Below are 21,271 nucleotides of genomic sequence, written 5' to 3'. Positions count from 1 at the left end.
GTGTCCACTGGTTCTGACCAGATCTTGGTGGAATCCATCCCCGACCCAGTCACTAAGGTGAGGGTTTGCCCATGCCAGAATGAGGCTTCTTCCAAAAGCATGGTGGTCCCAGAAAGCTGAAGACCAGGCAGTTCGGACATCCAGAAACTCCAGAGAATGAAGTTGGGATCTAGAATGACAGAGAAGGGGTTTTTATGGGGCTGCAGCAAGAAAGCCATTATTTCAGGCTGAAGCTGAGGGATTATTAATACTGGTCTCAGTCCTCATCAGCAGTGTTCATTCATTCCTTTGTCCACCCATTCATCCAGTTGTTCTTTCATTCACAGCACACACATATCCCACACAGTCTTCATAGGACTCCCATGAGTGTCCTTGGCCTGATTAGACCCAGTGAGGTCATGTGACTTGTCTAAGGTCTCCTTATCTATAAATAGCAGAATCATGATTCCCACCTGGGGCTTTTGAGGTCGCGTTTGTACCTGTTCCCACTCAACGGCCCTGCACCCTGGAAGAAAAAGGCCTTTGCCCTTGAGCAGGGATTTGACCCGGATGTGACACAGGTAACTCTGAGATTCCTTTTGGGTCTGAGTTTATGATTTCAGGAGAGATGGAAGGTCTAGAATTAGGTGGGGGCAAGACAGGAGTGCAGAAGCACTCCCACTGAGGAAAGCTAGGAGGTACATGAAGGGACATCTCAGACCAGACGGTGGCCTTTGTGATGGTCCTGTGAAAGGATCCTGTAGCCAGATCTTGGCTATAGGAAATATCACAGAACAGAAAGCCCTTCAAACTGAGACTGCTCCTAAATTTTAGCCAATAAAAAGTAAATGCAATTTTTACTAGAGACGAAGATGCTGGCTTGCCAGACTCTGTCTCTGAGTGCACCGGAGTAAATAAGCCAAAACCACAGGATCACACCTCCATTCTGGTCCTGCAGGGAATGAAAAAACACATCAGGGCTTCCTGGCTCCCGACACAAAAATGGAGTATTTTTATGTGATGTTTTTACAGTGGCTGTCATAACCGGCAATATTCCTAAAACTTACTGGGGATAATCGTAGTTCGATTTCATCCCTATAAAAGTCTTTTGTTTAGAGTAGCAGGTAATATTCTATAAATTTCCATGTAAACTCTACCCTTCCATTTCTCACATGGACCAGGTAGTAGCTTCCGCGGATGACTCAGGACATTTTGGCTTTATTTACTAAAGTAGTCCTTCTAAATTGGGAGAAATTAGATTCAATCTGAGCCAGTTCACCCCAGCTGAATTTTATTGAGCCATAAGCCTCGCACGGTTCTAGATAAGGGGATGTAAAGTTAAATAAAATAGAGTTCCTATCTTCAAGGATGTTTCAATAAACTAGTGCTCAAGACAAACTACTCCAACACTTAGTGGCTTAAAGCAGCCCATTGATTTTGCTCTCAGTTTTGTGCGTTAGGATCCTGGAAAGGGCCCATTCGTGCAGTTCATCTCTGATGCATGCGTTTCTGGCTTGCACATCCCTGGGGTTGCCGAGAGGTGGGACTGAATGGAGGCAGGTGTGTCCTGAGCACCTAATGTATGCCAGAGAGTGTTCTAGGCACTATGGCTGTCGTGGTGAAGGAAACAAAAGTGCTAAACAGCAGAGACTGTTCATGAGCTTCAGGTCTACGACAGAGACCAGCAGTAAACAAATGAATGGTGCGGTACTCCATGTGATTCCAGGTCGAGACTGCAGGGGGTGCTCTTTTAGACGGGGCAGCTGGAAAGCCTCTGGGGGTGAGGGGTTTGGGCAGAGAGTTCCAGGCAGATGGTGCGGCCAGGGTGTGAACTGCTTTGGTATTTGCCCTCACCTTGCATTGTGGTTCTCTCTGTGGGCCTGCCGTGCTGCCCTGTGAGCTCTCTGAGGTCACAGGGCTGGAGTGGAGGTAGGAACCCCCTCACCCCTTGCCCTGTGCTCTCTGTCTGCTCTGAGCTCAGAGGAGGGCGGCTGCAGATGGGGGGTGGTCAGCGTCCAGGCCTTGAGCTCCAGTGCACCGGTTTCTCAGGACGGTGAGCAGTCTGCTCTGTCCAGCCACCTACCCCCCTCCTGCTGTTCTGGCACCAGGAGATTTGTTTTCACTTGGGAAACCTGGCCTCATCTACCACATCAGTGTTGTTCCCAGGAAGCTGGCCCTTTCCCAAGAAGAAGAATGTGGGGCAGCAATCTCACTAATAAGGACGTGAGGCTGGGATTCCAGGGAGGGAATGATGACTCAGAGTAAGGTGCATAGCGGGTTCCCCGGCTGCTCACGGTCTGCGTGCATGCACCCGTTCTTTCATTCACCCCCAACATGTAGATGAGCACGCCAATGGAAAGAGAAGTTCACGTCAGCTCTACCACCACTCGCTGTGTAATCTTAGTAGGTTACTTAGCCTCTCTGAGCCTCTGTTTCTTCAACTATAAAATGGGCCTATGGGTATTATTTTTCAGAGTCATGGGATGAGATAAAAAAAAAACCCTGGAGTTAAGATTGCCACCGTTAGCAAATAAAAGCGGTGTCAACGGTAGGATGCAAGGGGAACCCTGTTGCACTGCTGGTGAGGATGCACACTGGTGCAGCCACTGTGGAGAACAGTATGGCGGTTCTTCGAAAAACTAAAAATAGGGATACCCTACGACCCAGCAATTGCACTATTAGGTATTTACCCAAAGGATACTAAAATACAGATTCGGAAGGGCACATGCACCGCAATGTTTATAGCAGCACTGTCAACAATAGCCAACCTGTGGAGAGAACCTAACCATCCATCAACCGATGAACGGACAAAGAAGATGTGATGTGGATGTGTGTGTGTGCATATAGCTACATATAGAATATTACTCACCCACCAAAAAGAATGAAATCTAGCCTTTTGGTACAATGTGGATGTAACTAGAGCGTTTTATGCTAAACAAAATAAGTCAGAGAAAGACAAATGTCATATGATGTCACTCACATATGGAATTTAAGAAACAAAACAGTGGAACATAAGGAAAGATGAGGGGGGAAGAGAAGAAAGGGAAACAAATCACAAGAGACTCCTAATGACAGAGAACACACTGAGGGTTGATGGAGGGAGGTGGGTGGGAGATGGGCTAGACAGGGAATGGGTACTAAGGAGGGCACCTTTTGAGATGAGCGCCGGGTGTTGTATGTATGTGATGAATCACTCATTTCTACTCCTATAGTATGATAACTAACATTTAAATTAAATGTTTTCAAAAAGGTGCCAATGAAATTTTGAATGTCAGATAAACAAGGATTTTTTTTTTAAGTTTATTTGAGGAGGAGTGGGAGGGACAGAGAGAGAGGGAGAAAGAGAATCCCAAGCAGAATCTGTGCAAGATGGAGGCAAGGCTCCATCTCCCGAATTGTGAGATCATCACCTGAGCAGAAATCAAGAGTCAGGCTTGGGTGCCTGGGCGGCTCAGTTGGTTAAACATCTGACCTTGGTTCAGGTCGTGATCTCATGGTTCATGAGTTCAAGCCCCGCATTGGGCTCTATGCTGACAGCTCAGAGTCTGGAGCCTGCTTCAGATTCTGTGTCTCCCTCTCTGTCTGCCCCTTCCCTGCTCATTCTCTGTCTCTCTCTCTCTACCACTCAGAAATAAACGTTAAAAAAAAATTTTTTAAAGTCAGGTGCTTAACCGACTGAGCCATCCAGGTGCCCCAGGAATGTTTTTTACTGTAAGTTATATCCTGAATATTGCGTGCATATCTGACATTCAGTTTTAACTGGGCATTTGGTATTATCATTGGCACCCCTACCTGGGGATAAAGATGCAGGGGGGAATGCCTGACTCTGAGGAGCATGTGCTAGCGGTGGGATAGGCATGGAGAACAGAATTGCAGTGCAGGGCGTATAGACAGAGGTATAGACAGAGTGCTGTGGAAACACAGACAGCCCCCTTTGGGCTCTTAAGAAAAACATCCAGACTCATTCCTCCTGGCATGCTAGTTGACCGTCCCCAGTGACTGTGGGATTAAAACCATGAAAGCACAAAATACATGCACCTTAGGTGAGGTAGAGAGAGCTCCTGTTTGCTTCCCATCCAGTAATCCGGGAAAATGAACGACTTTCTTCCCTCTCAAAGTCAAGGGCGATCTTTGCTGATCAGGAAACAATCTATTTCTTCTACTCCTTTTCTATGACAATTTAAAAATAAAATGAAATTAATTCAGGGGAAAAAAATCACATTGTTCCCCGACTTTATGGAATGTGCGTTCCTCAGATAAAATGCTAATAATTCATTATTCTGCTTCCCTGGAGATCTAGAGGTAAATTTGCCACATGCCGCCCAGAGACCTAAACGGAAAAACACAATTGGAGCCTTTGGTTCCAAACCAAAATCTACCCAAAGCTGCAAGTATCAAGATACTGGGGAGAACAGGTTGGGAATATTTTTATTTATTTAAAAATTTTTTTAATGTTTTATTTATTTTTGATACAGAGAGGGACCGAGCATGAGCGGGGGAGGGGCAGAGAGAGAAGGAGACACAGAACCAGAAGCAGGCTCCAGGCTCTGAGCTAGCTGTCAGCACAGAGCCAGACATGGGGCTCGAACCCACAAACATGAGATCTGACCTGAGCCGAAGTCGGAGGCTTAACCGACTGAGCCACCCAGGTGCCCAAGGGAATATTTTTAAGAAGGTGCTATCTTCCCTGACCTGATATTGAACATGGTCTGATCCATGTTATTAAAGGCTCCCTCTTCTTTCCCAGATGTGGAAGAGGATATTTTAGATGGAGGGGGTTGTTTGAAAGCCTAAAGACTATTTTGGAGTCCTCAGTTTCCTTTAATGAGATCTCAGTTGTCCCTTGTACCATAGCGAGGGATGGGAGGGAGTCAGGGGTGCTGAAGGGATTGGCAAAGAGGAAAGCCTGGGCCTGGGGCCCAGTGAGGGAGAAAGGAGGGTGAGTCACAGAGATAGGAAGCATTATTCAGTTACAGGATTCACAGCTCATTTTAATTGATTAGCAAGTGCCAGGCCCTGTGCTAAGTACTTTTCGTGCTGGGTCTCTTTCATCAGTACTCATAGGTCATGCAGTATGTTACCCTCATTCCCATTTTCCAGATTGGAGACCCAGAGTGTTGGAATCACCCGTCCAGGGCCACACAGCTAGTAAGCAGCCCTGGGCCTTCTGATTGCAATGCAAAGCTTTGGGGCCTTCACCGCTGTGTCCCACTGCATTTTGTCATCAGACTTTCTCCAAAGGAGCATCCATTTTGCCAGAGGCATTCCCGTTCTCTGCCTGCTGTAGGGGATGGAGGTTTGGCCTGGCTTCTAATGACTGCATGCGTGTGAGCCAAGGGAAGTGACGGGCATCAGACTCCTCCCCAGTAAAATGATGGCCCAGCCGAGTTAGCAGGTGCCCTTTCTCGATCTCAAAATCTGTGTCCTACTGATGGCAAAAACCATCTTGTTTCCCTCATTCACCTCTTCATGAGTTCATTCGTTCATTCATTCATTCAATAAATATCTCCCTTGTGCCCAAGTATGTGCTCCAGATACACTGGTGAAGAAGCAGCTGGCTCCTGCCCTTGCAGAGCAGGGGCTCCAGGGGCAGACAGCTGAGTGGCAGGCTGTTACGGCACAAGGTAAAGAAGGGTGTCAGGAGGGAGGCATGTGTCTCGCATGGTGGGGTTGGGTGAGGCTCCGGTGAAGGGAGGGACATCCAAGGTGAGAGATGAAAGAGGTGCAGAAGTTGGATAGGCTTAGAGAGAACAGTTTGTGCAAAGAGTGGGCACGCATGGAACGCTTAGGGAATCCAGAGCTGTGCTGACTGGACCGAGGGAGGAGTGCAGTGTGGAGGGAGGGAGAGGCGCAGTCTGGAGGAAGAGGAGCCTGCAGAAATAGGCCAGGGTCATGTTGAACAGGACCTTAGAGGCCGCTGGCAGGGGTTTGGTGTTTGTTCTTGGAGCAGCGGGCAAACAGTGAAGGTCAGGGTTGCCCTGCTCAGTTACCCAGGTTGTGTTCTGTACAAGGGTACCCACTAAGGGGGTGCCTCTACTCACTAAGGTGTGGGCCCCAGGACATGGCCTGCCTGGAGGAGGGTGCCTTTTTCTCATTTGTATCAAAGAGGCTATCTCCAGTATCAGGAGAATGATGTGATCAGATTTCTGTTTTCAAGCCTTTTCTCTGATTGTGGGACTTATCGGGTGAAGGATCAGGCCCAGGGAGGAGACTGGCAGAGGAGGTGGGAGAGATTGTAGGCAGAAAGGAGATATGGCAGCCTGGGGAGGCAGCTGGAATGGAGAGAAGGGAATGGGTCTGAGAGATATGAGGAAGCGTGCAGCCTATAGGAACGCCTGGGTCTCGCTGACCCCCAAGAGTTAGTGAGGTGAAGAAATTCTTTCAGGAGCAGAAGCACTGTATCTTTGAGAATAAGTGTTTGCCAGAGTTTAGGTGTGGTCTCCTTCTCTTCAGCTGAAGCTCAGATAATTTGATCCAGGCGCTTTGTGGCCTCCTGGCCAGGCTTGAGGCCAAGGGTCAGGAGACCCAGGAATTCGGCTCATCTTAGACTCCTTGTCTGCATTTCCAAATGGCATTTCCCTGCCTCTCTTTCATTATACCCTGATCCCCAAACATTTGTGGAGTACATGGATCTGAGCGATGGAAAGCCCTCCGGCACAGTCTCAGCCCTCGAGAACCCACCGGTGGGGCAGCAATGAGCTGAGGGGACCACTGAAGACTTCCTGACAGGTGTCCAGGGAATGTTCCAGATAGTCAGTGTGTAGGGAGGCAGAGCACAGTGGATATTGACATGGGATCTGGAGTCCAACGGCACTGGGTTCAGATTCTGAAAACATTTCCCATGATCCCAGGCAAGTCACCCCCTTGAGCCTCCGTTTGCCCAGAGTAAAATAGGCCGAGGAATACTTAGTAGTTTGCCTTAAGGATTAAATAATTCAAAGCATGTACAGTGCTTAGCATGGCGTCTACGAGAGGGTAACCACTTTTAATGTTGACTGGGAGAGGCCAGCTTATTTTGAATCTTCGGTGTATAGTTCTGTGAGTTCTGACAAATGCATAGAGTCAGGTAACCAATACCAGAGACAAGATAGAGACTATTCTCCGACCTTTTCTGCAAGTTCCCTTGTTTTATCCCTATGTAGTTAAACCTTCTCCATTCATTGTTGTTAACTTTTGGTAATTTATTACCACTTGGTTTTTGTAACAGCTTTTTTGAGATATAATTCACATACCATACAATTTACCTGGTTAAGTTCAGTGGTTTTCGGTGTACGTAGTCACAGAGGTGTATGACCATCACTGCAGTCTGTTTCAGGACGACTTCGTTCTCCCCTGAATGAAGCCCTAAACACAGTCCGTTCCCTCTTCCTGTGTCCTCTTCCCCTGCCTCAGCCCTTGACATGTACTTTCTGTCTCTAGGATTTGCCCATTCTGGGCATTTCGTACAGATGGGATCCTATACAATCTGGGCTTTTGTTGACTGGCTTCTTTCACTGAGCAGCAAATGTTCAAGGTTCTTCTGTGTTGTAGCTTTACCTGTACTTCCTTCCTTCTTATGAATGAATAATGTTCCATTATTTTGTTTTGAGAAAGAGAGGTTGAGGGGCGGAGGGGCAAAGAGAGAATGGGGGCAAGGATCTTAAGCAGGCTGCACACCCAGTACAGAGCCTGACCCGGGCTCGATCCCACAGCATCGAGTGAGATTTATGACCTGAGTCGAAATCAAGAGTCAGAGCTTAGTTGACTGAGTTAAGACGCTCTACGGATAATGTTCCATCGTGTGGTTATGCCGTGTTTGGTTATCCATCTGCCAGTTGATGGACATTTCAGTTGTTTCTGCTTTTGGGCTGTCATAAAAAATGTAGCTGTGAACAGTGGCGGACACGTTTTTGTGGGGACATAGGTCTTCATATGGAATTACTGGGTCACAGGGTACATTTCAAGGAACTGCCGGGTTGTTTTCTGCAGCGGCAGCACCATTTCTTAATTCTAGTCAGTGTCTGAGGAACCCTTTCCACATCCTTGCCGACATTTGGTATTATCTGTATTTTTGATGATAGCCATCCTCGTGGATATGAAGTGATGTCTCCATGTATGTCTCCACGTACGTACCCTAACCCCAGGCAATCACGGGCTTACTCTCTGGCCCTGTTGTTTTGCCTTCTCTGGAGTGTGATGGCTGTAACCTTACATTACGCTGCCTTTTGCTTCAGCTTCGTGCACCTATCATAGTCACTTGAGATTCATCCACAGTCCTGTGCATTTTATCGCTGAGCCCAGTTCCATGGCATGGCTGCTTCACCCTCGGAGCCCCTGCTCTTATGCACAGCAAAGTTGGAGGGACCCCTTGCCCATATGAATCAAAGACTTAAGTCTCTCCCCTAGCTGGGGTGTTTGTCATTTGTGAGGTCTTTCCTGAGGCCCTCCTGCTGGGCCATCAGTGTCATAAGAGACCCAGCCTGTCCCTCTTGCAGATCCTTCTGAGCTGCCGTCCACAGTCAGTGAGCTGCAGCCCTTAGGAAGCGGAGACCCACTGGGATTAAAATTTCGGAGGAGTTGTGGCTCTGACAGGCCATTCGGGGAAGGAGCCATGGCTTTGTGGGTGGGCTGCGGCCCCGTGAGATAGTGGGGCCATGGCTGCAGGAAGAGCTGCTGCTTGGAGGCCTGGGCTTCCGCCATCTGGCTGCCTCCCTTCTCATCAGGGACCCTCCCCGCAGCTCCTTGGGCTCAGGAGTGAAGCCATCTTCTCATTCCCTTATCTGTTTTCATGGCTGGCTCTCCACTCAGCGCTTTGAGCACTTTGCCACTTCCCTCTCCCCCAAACCAAAAGTGCAGCAAGTTTTCCAACCGTCTGTTACAGGCACGGGGAGAATATGATGGTGTGATAATAGAACAACAAGGTAATTATCTACATCAGCATCATGAGGTAGACATAATCACTTTATGCAGGAAGAAATCAAGGCCCCGGGTGAGCAAATAACTCATTCAGAATCACCGTGCTGGCAAGCAGCAGGACAGGGATTCGAACCCCCGTCTGTGTTCTCATCCACGACCAGTGTGACTGAAACCTCAGCCATTTGCGTGGCACCCTCATGAGTTCCTTCCACCCCTTGTGCTTTGTTTATCTCATTTTTATCATAATCAACTTCACACTATCAATTTTATTTATCAAAAACATGTCTACTGCACAAATGCATGTGACCCAGAGCATTTGATGGGCTAGTTTTTTAAAAATACATATGAAAATAAACACATAACCCCAAATAAAAGTGTTTATCTGTGTATCACCTCAAACCAGCTCATGTCCAGCAGTGATAGGGAGACCACACTAGCGTGGTGTGCAGTGATTTGTCTACAGGTATTTTCAGCCTTGATGGGGAGTTCTAAGCAGGCCGGTCCTGTGTATTCTTTATAGTGGTATCCTCAGCACCAGGCACTGTAGCAGACCCACCATAGGCACTTGCTACATCATTGATGACTCAGTGACAGAGGAATGGAGTAAGAGGGGCACAGTGATGTATGAGTGGCTTGTCCCCCTTCCTTTCAGAGGACTGGAAGGAAGCCTTTTCCCCTGACCCTCGAGAAAGGAAGGCTGGCAGGGCGCTGGGTCCTGGCACCAGGGAGGTAAGGGTAAGTGTAGAAGCAGCGATGGCTTGAGCCGTTGTGGAAATGTTGGGAGGCTGACATCCAGCCCCTATGCTTGTGGTCTGTGGGAATGTGGGCACACTCATCACACCACCATCCTACCAGCCGCTCTGACCCCTAATGTGGGGAAATCAGCGAGTATCTGGTTGTTTCTCAAGGCTGAAGACTTCGCATCCTATGGGCCACTTGCTGCTTTTTTTCCATCTCCGCCTCCGCTCGCCATGTCCAACAACACTCCAAACGGGTCTGTTCTGCACCATCCCTCTCCTCTAGAGGAGAATACAAGCAGTGGCCTCAGGAGCAGTCGAGGCCACAGAGCCGTGTTCCGTATTTGGATAAGTCAGAAGATCTCTTAGTGAACCAGTCAGTCAGCACTTACTGAGGACATACTATGTGCCAAGCACTAGGCTCAGTGCCCCTGAATTCTCTCATCGTTTATTTTTTAATTATTTTTTTAATGTTTATTTATTGGTGGGGGCAGAGAGAGAAGAGACACACACAGAATCTGAAGCAGGCTCTAGACTCTGAGCTGTCAGCACAGAGCCTGATGCAGGGCTTGAGCCCACGAACTATGAGATCATGACCTTACCCAAGTCGGATGCTTAACTGGTGGAGCCACCCAGGCACCCCATGAATTCTCTCATACTTTAGAATCAGACCCTCTAGGCATAGGCACTGAAGCCAGAATTTGGTTTCTGAACTTAAAAGGAAAAACAGGGGCATTTGGGTGGCTCATTTGGTGAAGTTGTTCAACTCTTGGTTTCAGCTCAGGTCATGATCTCACAGTTGGTGAGTTCAGGCCCCTCCCCCCTCCCTCCCTCCTCTCTCTGTCTCTCTCAGAAGTAATAAATACATTTTTTTTAAACAAAGGAAAAACAAATATTTACTGAAGCCCAGCTGAGGTGGAATTTGAATTTAGCCTTGTGAATACAAAGATAATAATTCCTGGCCTTGAGGAGTTGAGGGGATCCAGAGGAATCCTTCTAAGTTAGAGCCTGGGAAGTGCATGTGCATTTGGCGGTGTCTTGAAATGTCACTGTGTTTGTACCCTTAGACAGCCAGCATATTACAGGAGGCAAATGTCGTTCATGAAGTCAGCCTGTATTTTTGGGGTGTCTTCTGCAAGGATGGCAGGTCCATGGCACACCCATGCTTCCGTCGCTGCCAGCTCCTCCACGGCAGGTGTCCTGGTGGTGGCTGCAGCATCCTTCAGTGTCTTAGGCATTCAAAGTGAAAGCTAATGCCTCTGCTCTGCTACTTGAAAGGCAGTAGAGCTAAAATGTCCTTTGTTTCCTGAAATGGTGTCCAGAGTGGCCACATAGGCTGTGTGTCATCCAACTTCAGGCCACCATTCACCCAGGCTGCCCCGTGCTTGGTGGCTTCTGGTCCACTCTGCAGGGCCCTGGGGGAGGGGGTTGGGGTTGTTGGAGATGGTAAGTGAAGTTTCTAAGTTTTCAAACAAATATTTATGTATTCAGAGAGAGAGCAGGGGAGGTGCAGAGAGGAAGAGAGAATCCCAAGCAGGCTCCACATTGCCAGTGCAGAACCCAATGTGGGGCTTGAACCCACGAACTGTGAGATCATGACCTGAGCAGAAACCAAGAGTCAGAAGCTTAACTGACTGAGCCACCCAGGAGCCCCAAAGTTTCTGAGCTTTTAAAGCTCCTATTTGGCAAAATGACAAAGTAGGCACCCATGTTGTTGATCTGTTACTCTTAAAAGAATATTACTTGTCTGTAAAATCCCTTCCTTTCTTCTTTGCTTCCTCTACCTACCCCTCTCTCTTTCTCTGCTTCCTGCCCCCACCCCATCTCTCCTTCCCTTCCCTTCCCTCTCTGGCTTTGTCATTCTCTCTCTTCCTTCAACAAACATTAGATTACTTACAGTATACCAGATACTATTCTGGGATGTAGCAGTAAATAAAAGCAAGAGAACCCCTTGCCCTCATGGAGCCTACGTCCAGTCAGAGAAACAGAGACAAAACCAGTGATGTAAAATACATACTATTCTATGTGAGGATAAGTCTTACAGAGAAAAATAAAGCAGGGAAAAAGCCTCACTGAGAGAGTGACAATGTAGTAAAGATTTTTAAAGAGGTTAGGGAAGAGCTATACAGATAACAGGGGAAGAGCCCTCTAGATAGTGCAGATAGTATGTGCAAAGGCCCTGAGGCAGGAATGTGCCTGGTATGTTTAAAGACTAGTGCAGAGTCTGGCTTGGAGTGGGTTGAGCAAGGGGAATGTAGAGCTGAGTTCAGACTAGTAGTGGCGGGGAGGGGCCAGACCGTAGAAGGTTCTCAAAATTTAGTCTCAGAACCACCCCAGATCTTCTGAATCAAAAACCTTGGGAGTGGGATCCAAACCTTTGTTTAAACAAGCTCTCCTGGGGGACTCTGATGTAAGATCCACTGCTATCAAACATCTAGGCTATTCTTACCCATCCCTCAGAGTCTGATGTCCCCTCTGGTGGGCAGGATAAGACAGAAGGGGCAGTTACATTGACCTGACCTCCTGACCTCAAGAAATGCCATCATCTTAGTCTCTGGAAGTTGATATTCACACTAATAGAAAAGGTCAGATGCTGTGTCTAGACTTAAACTGAGGTTGAGTGACTGGAGGGGACAAAAGGCAAGAGGCAGGGGTGCATGGGCTGATGCCCAGGAAGTGGGATCATTGATGTCAGAGTTGAGAGACCCTGAGGACACCCAATCCTGGCCTCAAATTTGTCAGTGAAGACCAAAGCCTGCAAAAGGGGAAATGGCTCCTAATTAGATACATGTGGAGTTCCTGTGGGCTCCCTGGACTTCCAGGCACCGCTCCTTTTCAGATTGTGCCCACAGGCTCAGAGCTTTGTGGTACCCAGAGAACACTGGTACTGGATAGATGTAGGTGATGGTGGTGGTGTAGGTAGATGCAGGGGGGGTATTGGTGATGTAGGTAGACATAGAGGATGTTAATGCTGTAGAGAGATGTAGGGGGTGTTGGTGTAGGTAGACATGGGCATGTTGGTGGCCTAGGTGGATGTAGGAGGTGTAGGTGGACATAGGGCATGTTGGTGGTGTAAACAGACGTAGAGGATGCTGGTGGTGTAGATAGTTGTAGAAGGTGTTGGTGGTTGTAGGTGGATGCAGAGGGTCTTGGTGGTGTCAGTAGATGTAGGGGATGGTGGTGGTGGTGGATGTATACATAGACTCTTGGCTTTATGAACAGTCATATTGACCTAATGGCTCTGTTTCCAAAGAAGCCAGAAGCAAAGATCAAACCCCTCAGAGAAGTTCTCTCCCTTAGCCATGGTGCACCTGGCTTCTTTAAAAACGAAAAGTACCTTTTAGAAGAAATCCATGTCCATCAGGGAGAAATTGGAGCATTTTTACATAAACAATACACGAAAAAATCTAAGTGACCCACCATCCCACCACCTAAAGTGTTAACAACTTGAATACTTTTTCTAAATATTTTTATGCACTTAATATTTTCCTTACAAAAAAGTACATATTGTTCTGTGCTTACCTTTTTTACTTTTCAGATTATGAACACCTGTATACATCATGATGCTCTTTGACAGCATTGTTGAAAATGATTGTGCCGTGTTCTGTCTTACAGTCCGTCCCTAATAGTGGACCCTTAGGTCGTATCCCACTCTGATTCTATAAACCGCTCTGGAGTGAATTACCCTGTAATACAACTTTTCATATGTGATTGGTTATATCCTAAGGATAAATTGCTAAACGTGGGATTGCAGGGGTTGGGCCAGCCAGCTCATAAAAGGCCTTGAATCCCTGCCAGTTAGATTGCCACGACAGTCACTGAGGTTGGAGGCAGTCCAATAAATAACACCTCTTTTCTCTACCCCAGTTCTAATACAGCTGATGTAGACAGGATATGCCAGGCAGATGGAGATGAAAATATCCCTTTTATGACTAATATAGACTAGTTTGGAGAACATGGCTTGGATATGCAGAAACAATGCCCTTCCTAACACTGGACCTGCAGCTAATCAGGTGTTAAGTGCCTACTTGCAGGCCATGCTGGAAAACGGCAGCCCTCCCCTCCCCCGCTAGAAAGCTGTGGCAATGCAGGAGTTCAGCAGAATGATTGCTTCCTACAGGCAGCTGACTTCCAAGGAGAAGGTGAGTTGATGGGCTGAGCTATGCCTGCCAGCTCTCCCAGCAAACTCACCAGATGAATCACTCCGACTCCCCAGGGAAGGAGTGAGTAAGAGGGTCAGAAAAGCTAGGAGTGTTCTACAAATGGATGTCCCCCTGCATGGCAGGAAACAGCAGGAGAGGACAATAGTGTTCTCTAATAATTATTATTAAAATGACAGCTAATTTGTATTGCACACTATGCTAGGCTTTTTTGCATGCATCTATTCCTTTGATCCTTCCAACAATGAAATGGGTATTTTGGCCATTCCTGTCTTGTAAACGAGGCTTAGAGGATTAAGCAACTGTGTCCCAAATCTCCTAGCTGGTAGAACATGAAGGAGCTGGGATTTGGACCCAGGCCGCCTGACTCCAGAGACCACACTCTCTCAGGTGTTAGTAATGTTTCCCTCACCGTTGGCATCATCTGACTTTTGAAAGATTTGACAAGCCTGAAACGTAGGGGAAAAGTTGACTAAGAGCCAGGGTCCTGAGGTTGAAATGGCATGCCCTCACAGGATTCTTCAGACCTTCTGACCAACCCTGTTCCCATGAAATTCATTAATTGCTTTGGAAAGAACCACTTAACCAAGTGTCCTAAATTACAACCAGCAGCGATTATGACGGACTACACACAACAGAGGGGACCTTGACAAGTGTCCTTGCTTCAAAGAGGGCCGAGAGAGACACACTCGAGTTCACAATGTGTAATTTTTGATGATTCCATTTTATCTTGAGGATCTCAGCAACTCATTAAAGATTTGCTTTGATTCAGGAAGAATATAATGAATCTGTTAAATAAATATATTTTTTAATTAGGAAAAAACATGTATTTGGGGGGTGGGTGAGAACATTGATTATACTTTTAATTGTGCCTTATGGTCCTTTGGGGTAACCTCTGAGGAATTGGGTAAAGAAAGAGAAATTGAGTTTTCCTTTAAGTGGTTTTCCGCCATTCCAGGCAATTCTCCAAAGAACAGTCACCTCTCTTGTAACCCATTTTCAGTATTAACTGCCTTACAAGTAGAAGCTAGGCTTGTTTTATTTTTTTTCTTTTTTAAAGCAAGCAATTTTGGTGTTTCTTTAATTATATGTTCTTATAATTCTCTTATTCTTTAATCATTGGCTAAGATGTATCAAGAACCTTATAGACCTGGATGTTTATGCATTAGTATATCTGATTTAAAATGTTAGTGAGGAAATACAAGGTACTGATACAGAGCCTGGGTTCTTGGAGGTTCAGAGTTGGCTCTGCCTTTTACTAGCTGTGTGATCTTGGTCAAGTTACCTAGCCCCTCTGTGCCATAGGGTGCTGTCTGTCAAATGCGAATAATAGCACCCACATCATAGAGCTGATCGGAGGATCCGTTGGCTGTTAGTCAAAGCAGGCTGGCTTATGCTACCTACCCTGCAGGAACAGACAAATCCCAAGTCTCAGAGGTTTATTGCAACCAAAGTTTATTTCCTATTCGTGCAATGTCTTCCGAAGATTTGGATGACTTCCAGGACAGTTGCTTTCGTGTGTTGGCCCAACATCCTCCAGGCTGCTTCAGTTTTACGGCCCCTTCATATCAATGTGCTCCCATGCTTGCTACCGCGAAGAAGACAGATTACGTGAATGATGTACTGGCTCTCAGACGCTTCAACAGCCTGTGACACAAATCACTCTGCTTGCGTTTCATTGGCCAGAGCAAACTGCATGGCTGTGCATAAATTCAAGGTGGCAGAAATGGTCCAGAAGCCCAGGAATATGGGTGAGCTGTGCTGTGTCCACCACCATATGTGTGGTGTTGATTAGAACAGTACATGGCATGTAGCAGGCCTGAGACAAGCATAAGCCATTGCTGCTGGAGGCTTCTGCAGCCAAAATATAATTTTAATTGTTGTTGAGGCTGCTTTTCTTTTCTTTTTAGATTGGGTCTAAAGAATAACTTGCATACACTTAAAAGAGGTCCAGATAGACTCCTCTGAGTGGTAGTGTGTGCGGTTCACTGTCACAGTGGCTGCCCTAGCCCGGTGGCACTTGGCACACTGCACACATTTGAGAGGTAGTGTTAGCAGTGCTCGAGAATGTGGGCGTAGAGTCCGATGGACTTGGGTTTGAATCCCAGACCAACACCTACCAAACAAGTGTGATCTTGAGATGGGAAAGGTGATTTAACCTCCCCTTAACTCAGTATCTCCACAGTTCAAGTGGTCATAATAATGCTCGCGGCACAGGGTCGGAGTGATAAGTAAGGTGATAGATATAAAGTGTTTGCAGAGCCTGATACAGAGCAAGCGTGCCTGCTGTTTGTGCTGTGATAGCAACGATGATGATTAAGAGACTCTCCTGCACCCTCAGCTTGCCCATCTGCAAAATAGGAATAATACTACTTACCTTTTAGAGCTTTTCAGATCCCATATGTGGACACTTAATACACAGGGTAAACACCAAAAAAAAAAAAAGGTTCTTTTTTTTCTTTTTTCCTTTTCTCTCCACCTGCTTCATAATTATGTCAGATTTTGATCCTGATCTAGCCGTAAGGGAGCCATCTGGGTTATCTTCTTCCCCCCTTCCCTGACTCCCAAGGTCGTTGAGGTAAATGAGTGGATGCAAATACCTATGTAGCAGTTACATAGTAACTGCTCAGTAAATGGTGGTTTCTGTCACCCTCCCCCAGTCCCACCATGTCCTCTCCCTGCTAGAGTGCTTTTCCCGTGATGAAATGGAATTCCAGGCATGGGGAGAGAGGTGTTTCATGACCTTGGGTGGGTCTAGCTTGGCACCGCGCAAACCCCCACAGAGAACTACCCATTCCACCTGCAGCAGTGAACCTACCCACCACAAATCGAAAGGTTAGATTTCACTCATGAGAGAGTAGCTTTCATGAACTCAACCACCAGCAAAGCGATGCTGGCAGTCAATGACCATCTGGTGCTGAGATGGAGCAGCAGTCGGCCGAGGTGCCTGCAGGACCTGACGGGCCACAGAAGGGATGCTGCATTGTGAGAACACACCATCCGCCCCTGCTAATAACCCCACTGGCACCCGCACCTTTCACGCCGCACTGCCTCTTCTAGAAGGCGTCTGAGAATGTGCCACCTTCTCTTTGAGGCCTTTTCTTCCCCTTCCCAGCCAGTGGGTCATTCCTTGCTCTGTGCCCTTTTTGAACCTCGGTCAGGATCTGTTGGGGAGCCTTTGGGAAGAGAACTGGATCTCATTCATCTTGGTGCCCAAGACACTAGCACACAGTAGGCAGTTAACACATGATTGTTGAATAAATAGTGACGGGAAGGAATCAGGGACCTTGGAAACAACTCTTTTCTAGAGAAAACTCCTTACAGAAGCTCTGTGGATGTGAGCCTCCTGGGAAGGGAAGAGTGCATATTTTTCTCTTCTAATGTCTTTAAAGAAAAAAAGGAAGGAGAAGGAAAGGAAAAAAGGAAAACTCTACCACCAGGAAGCACTGCAGGGTACCATGTGAGGCTTAGGGGGAAAGCTCACGGTGAATGATTAGTCATGCCTGCTGGGGAGAGGACTGAGTGGAGGACAATACTTATGCCCCCCGAAGGCAGCCATCTCTCTTAAACCCTTAACCAATGACCAAATTAGTGAGAATGCAGCTTAAACAGTGAAGTATGGCCTTTTCTTCAACCTTTAATTGGGATATTTAGCAAATGTGTTTTACTATTAAAATGAAAATGGGGTGGAAAATAGACTTCATTTTATAATCCATACTGAGTATATATTGGTTCTCTTTCAACAGAAAGTATTTTTTTTTAATGAATGAAAAGGAAAGTAACCCCCTATGTCTGAATGATCGATTATGCTTTCTGGCCAGAAAAGGATTTGGTGGCAGTCCTGGGGACAGTGGCAAGGAGCACTGCTTATACACCAAAAACCTCCTGGAGGGTTGGGTCCTTGTCCTGGGTGATCCTTGGCTTTCAAATCAGAACACCAATGTCTTCCTTCCAAGTTTGATTGAAAAAAATTTAAAGCTACAGAAAATTTAAAGAAATAGTAAAAGAATACCTGTGTGCCCTTTATCATTACGTTGATTCACCAGCTGTTATTATTTTATCTCATTTGCATGCCCGCCGTCCCTCCCTCGCTCTCTCTTTACACACCCACACACTCTGGTTTTGCTGAACCATTTACAAGTAAGTCTCACCCATCATGATACTTTTACCACTAATCTTTACTCTAGATGTTTCCATTGCACTTCCTGAGAACATGGACATTCTCCTATATAATCCCAAAACCATTACAGCAATCAAGAGATGTAGCATTACTAATATTATCATATCCCCCAAATTAATACCAATTCAATAATCCCATCTAGTATTCAGTCTTTATGTAATTTTCCTCAAACGTCTCAAGAATGACCTTTACAACTTTTTAACAATCTAGACAGCAATGCATTACACTTGACTGCTATATCTTTTTAGTCCCTTTTAATCTAGAACAGCTCCCCTGCCTGTCTACGTTTTCATGACTGATCTTGAAAAGTGGACTACACGTCTTGTAGAGTGTCCCACATTCTGGATTTGTCAGATGGCTTCCTCGTGGTTATAGTAAATGAAAGAAGCTTGGCAGGAATACGCACAGGTGTTATTGTGTACTTATTTCTGCCTCCCATGGAAGCACGTAATATCTGGCTGCCCCACAATGGGAGACATTGTTAGGTGTCTTGGTTCAAGGTGGTGACTCTAAGATTTCCCCATTGTAAAGACCCATTCTCTCTTTGTAGCTATTAAGTAATCTGCCAGTGATACTTTGAGAGCATGTGAACATCCTGTTCTCCAACTATCTTTCTCCCAGAAAGATATATTTGCGTCTGTTGCTGATCCTTACCTGGGCTGATTATTATGCTGAGGACTGCAACATGGTGGTTTTCTAATTCTGTTGTGCTTCCACATTGATTAGCTTGCATTCCAGAAAACCGTGGGTTGATTACTTATCCTCTTTGAGCTTTATCCTACTTATCTATATAATGAGCATCATAAGAGAACTGATATAAGGATTAATCTTGAAAATGAATATGAAAGCACCTCGGATCACATTTGATAATTGAAAGGAATTACTATTATTTACATTCTGGGCCAGGGTGCCTCGAATAAAATGAATGTACTTATCTAAGTTGGTGGTTTCTTGAGGAAAAAGAATATGAAGCACATAAACAGTTCACGTCAACAAATATTGATAAGCTTATGCTGTGTGCCTGATATGGTACCAGGCACGGAGATAAATAGCTCAGTGCCCTGAATTAATTCAATGCCAAGGGGAAGGGAGCTCGACTCAGGCCTGCCTGACTCCAAGCTCAGCCCCTTTGCACCACACCAAGGAAAGGAAATGATGGCAGCGAGCCTCTCGAGCTGTTTGCCCTGAGCTGTGTTTGTCTCTCAGGGTGTCGGGCATAGTCATTGCTGTGATGTGGTGAGGTAGTGGATTTCCACCTCCGCCTCCTCCTGAACCCTACGTCCTCCCCGGGCCCAGGAGCACTTGACTACGAGACTTAGATCATCACCCGCAGGTGTGGGCCTGAGCTGGCCATTCGTTCTCAGCCTGGATCTTGTCAGGAGCCAGGACTGCTCCCCACTAGGGAGGATACAGCTGATCAAAGCCATTGGCCTGGAGTTTGCCACCATCGGTGCATTTCCATTCTTGTTTCTCCAGTCAGGTTGCTTGCTGCTCTGTTCCCTCAGGAGGCATCTTCCCTCAGATTACAGAGAAATGGGAGATTGGCAGTAGCTGCTGTGGCTGTAGTTTATCCCTTTGTCCCAAGGAGGTATGGTAACTACAGAGAGTGTGAGGTGAAAGCCTGTCTGGGTCAATGAACACTTGGGGAAGAGTTCATCTTTTTTATGGCTAAATAATACTCCATTGTGACACCACCCACCCACCCACACACACGCACGCACACACACAACCACTCTTCTTCATTCATCTATCAGTGGATACTGGGGTGCTTCTATCATTTGGCCATTGTAAATAACGCTGCAGTGAACATAGGGGTACATAGGGGTACATGTATCTTTTTGAATCAGTGTTTTCATATTCTTTGGGTAAATATTCAGTACTAGAATTACTGGATCCAGTGGTATTTCCACTTTTAAATTCTTGAGGTATTTCCATATATAGTTTTCTACAGTGGCTGCACCAGTTTATATTCTCAGCAAAAGTGCACAAGGGTTCCCCAACCAGGCTTCAAAAATTAAAAAAAAAACATTTTGATGAGGTCCTAATAGTTCATTTTTGCTTTTATTTCCCTTGCCTTTGGGGATGTGTCAAGTAGGAAACTGCTGCGGTTGAGGTCAAGGAGGCTGTTTCCTACTTTCTCTTCGAGGGTTTTGATGGTTTCCTGTCTCACATTCAGGTCCTCCAGCCATTTTGAGTTAATTTTTGTGTATGGTATAAGAGAGTGGTCTAGTTTCATTCTTCTGCATTTTGCTGTCCAGTTCTCCTGGTACAACCTGCTAAAGAGGCTGTCTTTTTTCCGTTGGATACTCTTTCCTGCTTTGTCAAAGATTAATTGGCCATGCATTTGTGGGCCCAGTTCTAGGTTCTCTATCCTATTCCGTTGGTCCATGTGTCTGTTTTTGTGCCAATACCATACTGTCTTGATGATGACAGCTTTGTAGTAGAGGCTAAAGTCTGGGATTGTGATGCCTCCCGTTTTGGTTTTCTTCTTCAATATAACTTTGGCTATTCAGGTGTTATATGGAAACCAATTTGACAATAAACTATTAAAAAAATAAATATGTTCATTCCCCCCCCCCCAAAAAAATAAAAAACAAACACACACAAAACTCAGTTGGGAAAAGGGATGCACTGTGCTAGTAGAAGACAGATTGGCATGCAGTATTTAAAATGCATATGAAGTCAGGTGTGCCTGGGTGGCTCAGCTGGTTAAACCTCTGACTTCAGCTCAGGTCATGATCTCACAGGTCACGAGTTTGAGACCCACATCGAGCTCTGTGCTGACAGCTCAGAGCCTGGAGCCTGCTTCAGATTCTGTGAATCCCTTTCTCTGTGCTCCTCCCCCACTCACGCTCCGTTTCTCTCTCAAAAATAAATAAAAACATCAAAAAAAATTTTAATGCATACAAAGTTAACCCAGAAGAGTTATTTATACTGTTTCCTCTTTCCTGTTCTTTTTGATCTTAGATCTAATAGAGAGTTGAGTTATTCATGCTCACGGATTCATGGAAGTTTCATCAACCTCAGTGAAAGGCTCTCTCCTGTTTCAGTTCTTAATTTTTTTCCTCTTCCTCTATGATCTTTCCTCCCCTAAGGTGACCTATCTAAGGTGTTTGACACCCTTGGACAGGTATGTGTCTATAAAACGTGTTGTTGTTGTGTGTTTTCATGTATTATTGGTTTATGGAAATGATACTGCACCTGGGAGCTTCTTCTGTTCTGACCATTTCACTGTATTCTCACCATGGTTTTAAGGTGTATCCCTGTTGTGGGCTGTACATCTGGTTTATTGCCTCCAGCAGCTGTATAGTTGCATCTTT

The 21,271-nt window shown here is 46.1% G+C and overlaps 1 protein-coding gene and 1 long non-coding RNA gene across 5 annotated transcripts in view; one reads left to right on the top strand and one right to left on the bottom strand.

The window, feature by feature from the left end:
- Positions 1-21,271, top strand: part of BTBD11 (BTB domain containing 11) — a 312,839-nt gene that overhangs the window by 24,390 nt on the left and 267,178 nt on the right. The gene's annotated exons all lie outside the window — the stretch shown is intronic.
- LOC115304641 lies at positions 15,210-19,556 on the bottom strand. The gene is made up of 3 exons (XR_003914532.1): positions 19,279-19,556; positions 18,606-18,737; positions 15,210-16,121 (listed from the first exon to the last, which is right to left on the bottom strand). It is a non-coding gene; the product is annotated as an uncharacterized LOC115304641 (long non-coding RNA).

Source organism: Suricata suricatta, chromosome 10 (genome assembly GCF_006229205.1).
Source record: "Suricata suricatta isolate VVHF042 chromosome 10, meerkat_22Aug2017_6uvM2_HiC, whole genome shotgun sequence".
NCBI classification, from domain to species: domain Eukaryota; kingdom Metazoa; phylum Chordata; class Mammalia; order Carnivora; family Herpestidae; genus Suricata; species Suricata suricatta.
The sequence above is the reverse complement of the archived record's forward strand: the minus strand, read 5'-3'. Positions and strand labels throughout refer to the sequence as shown.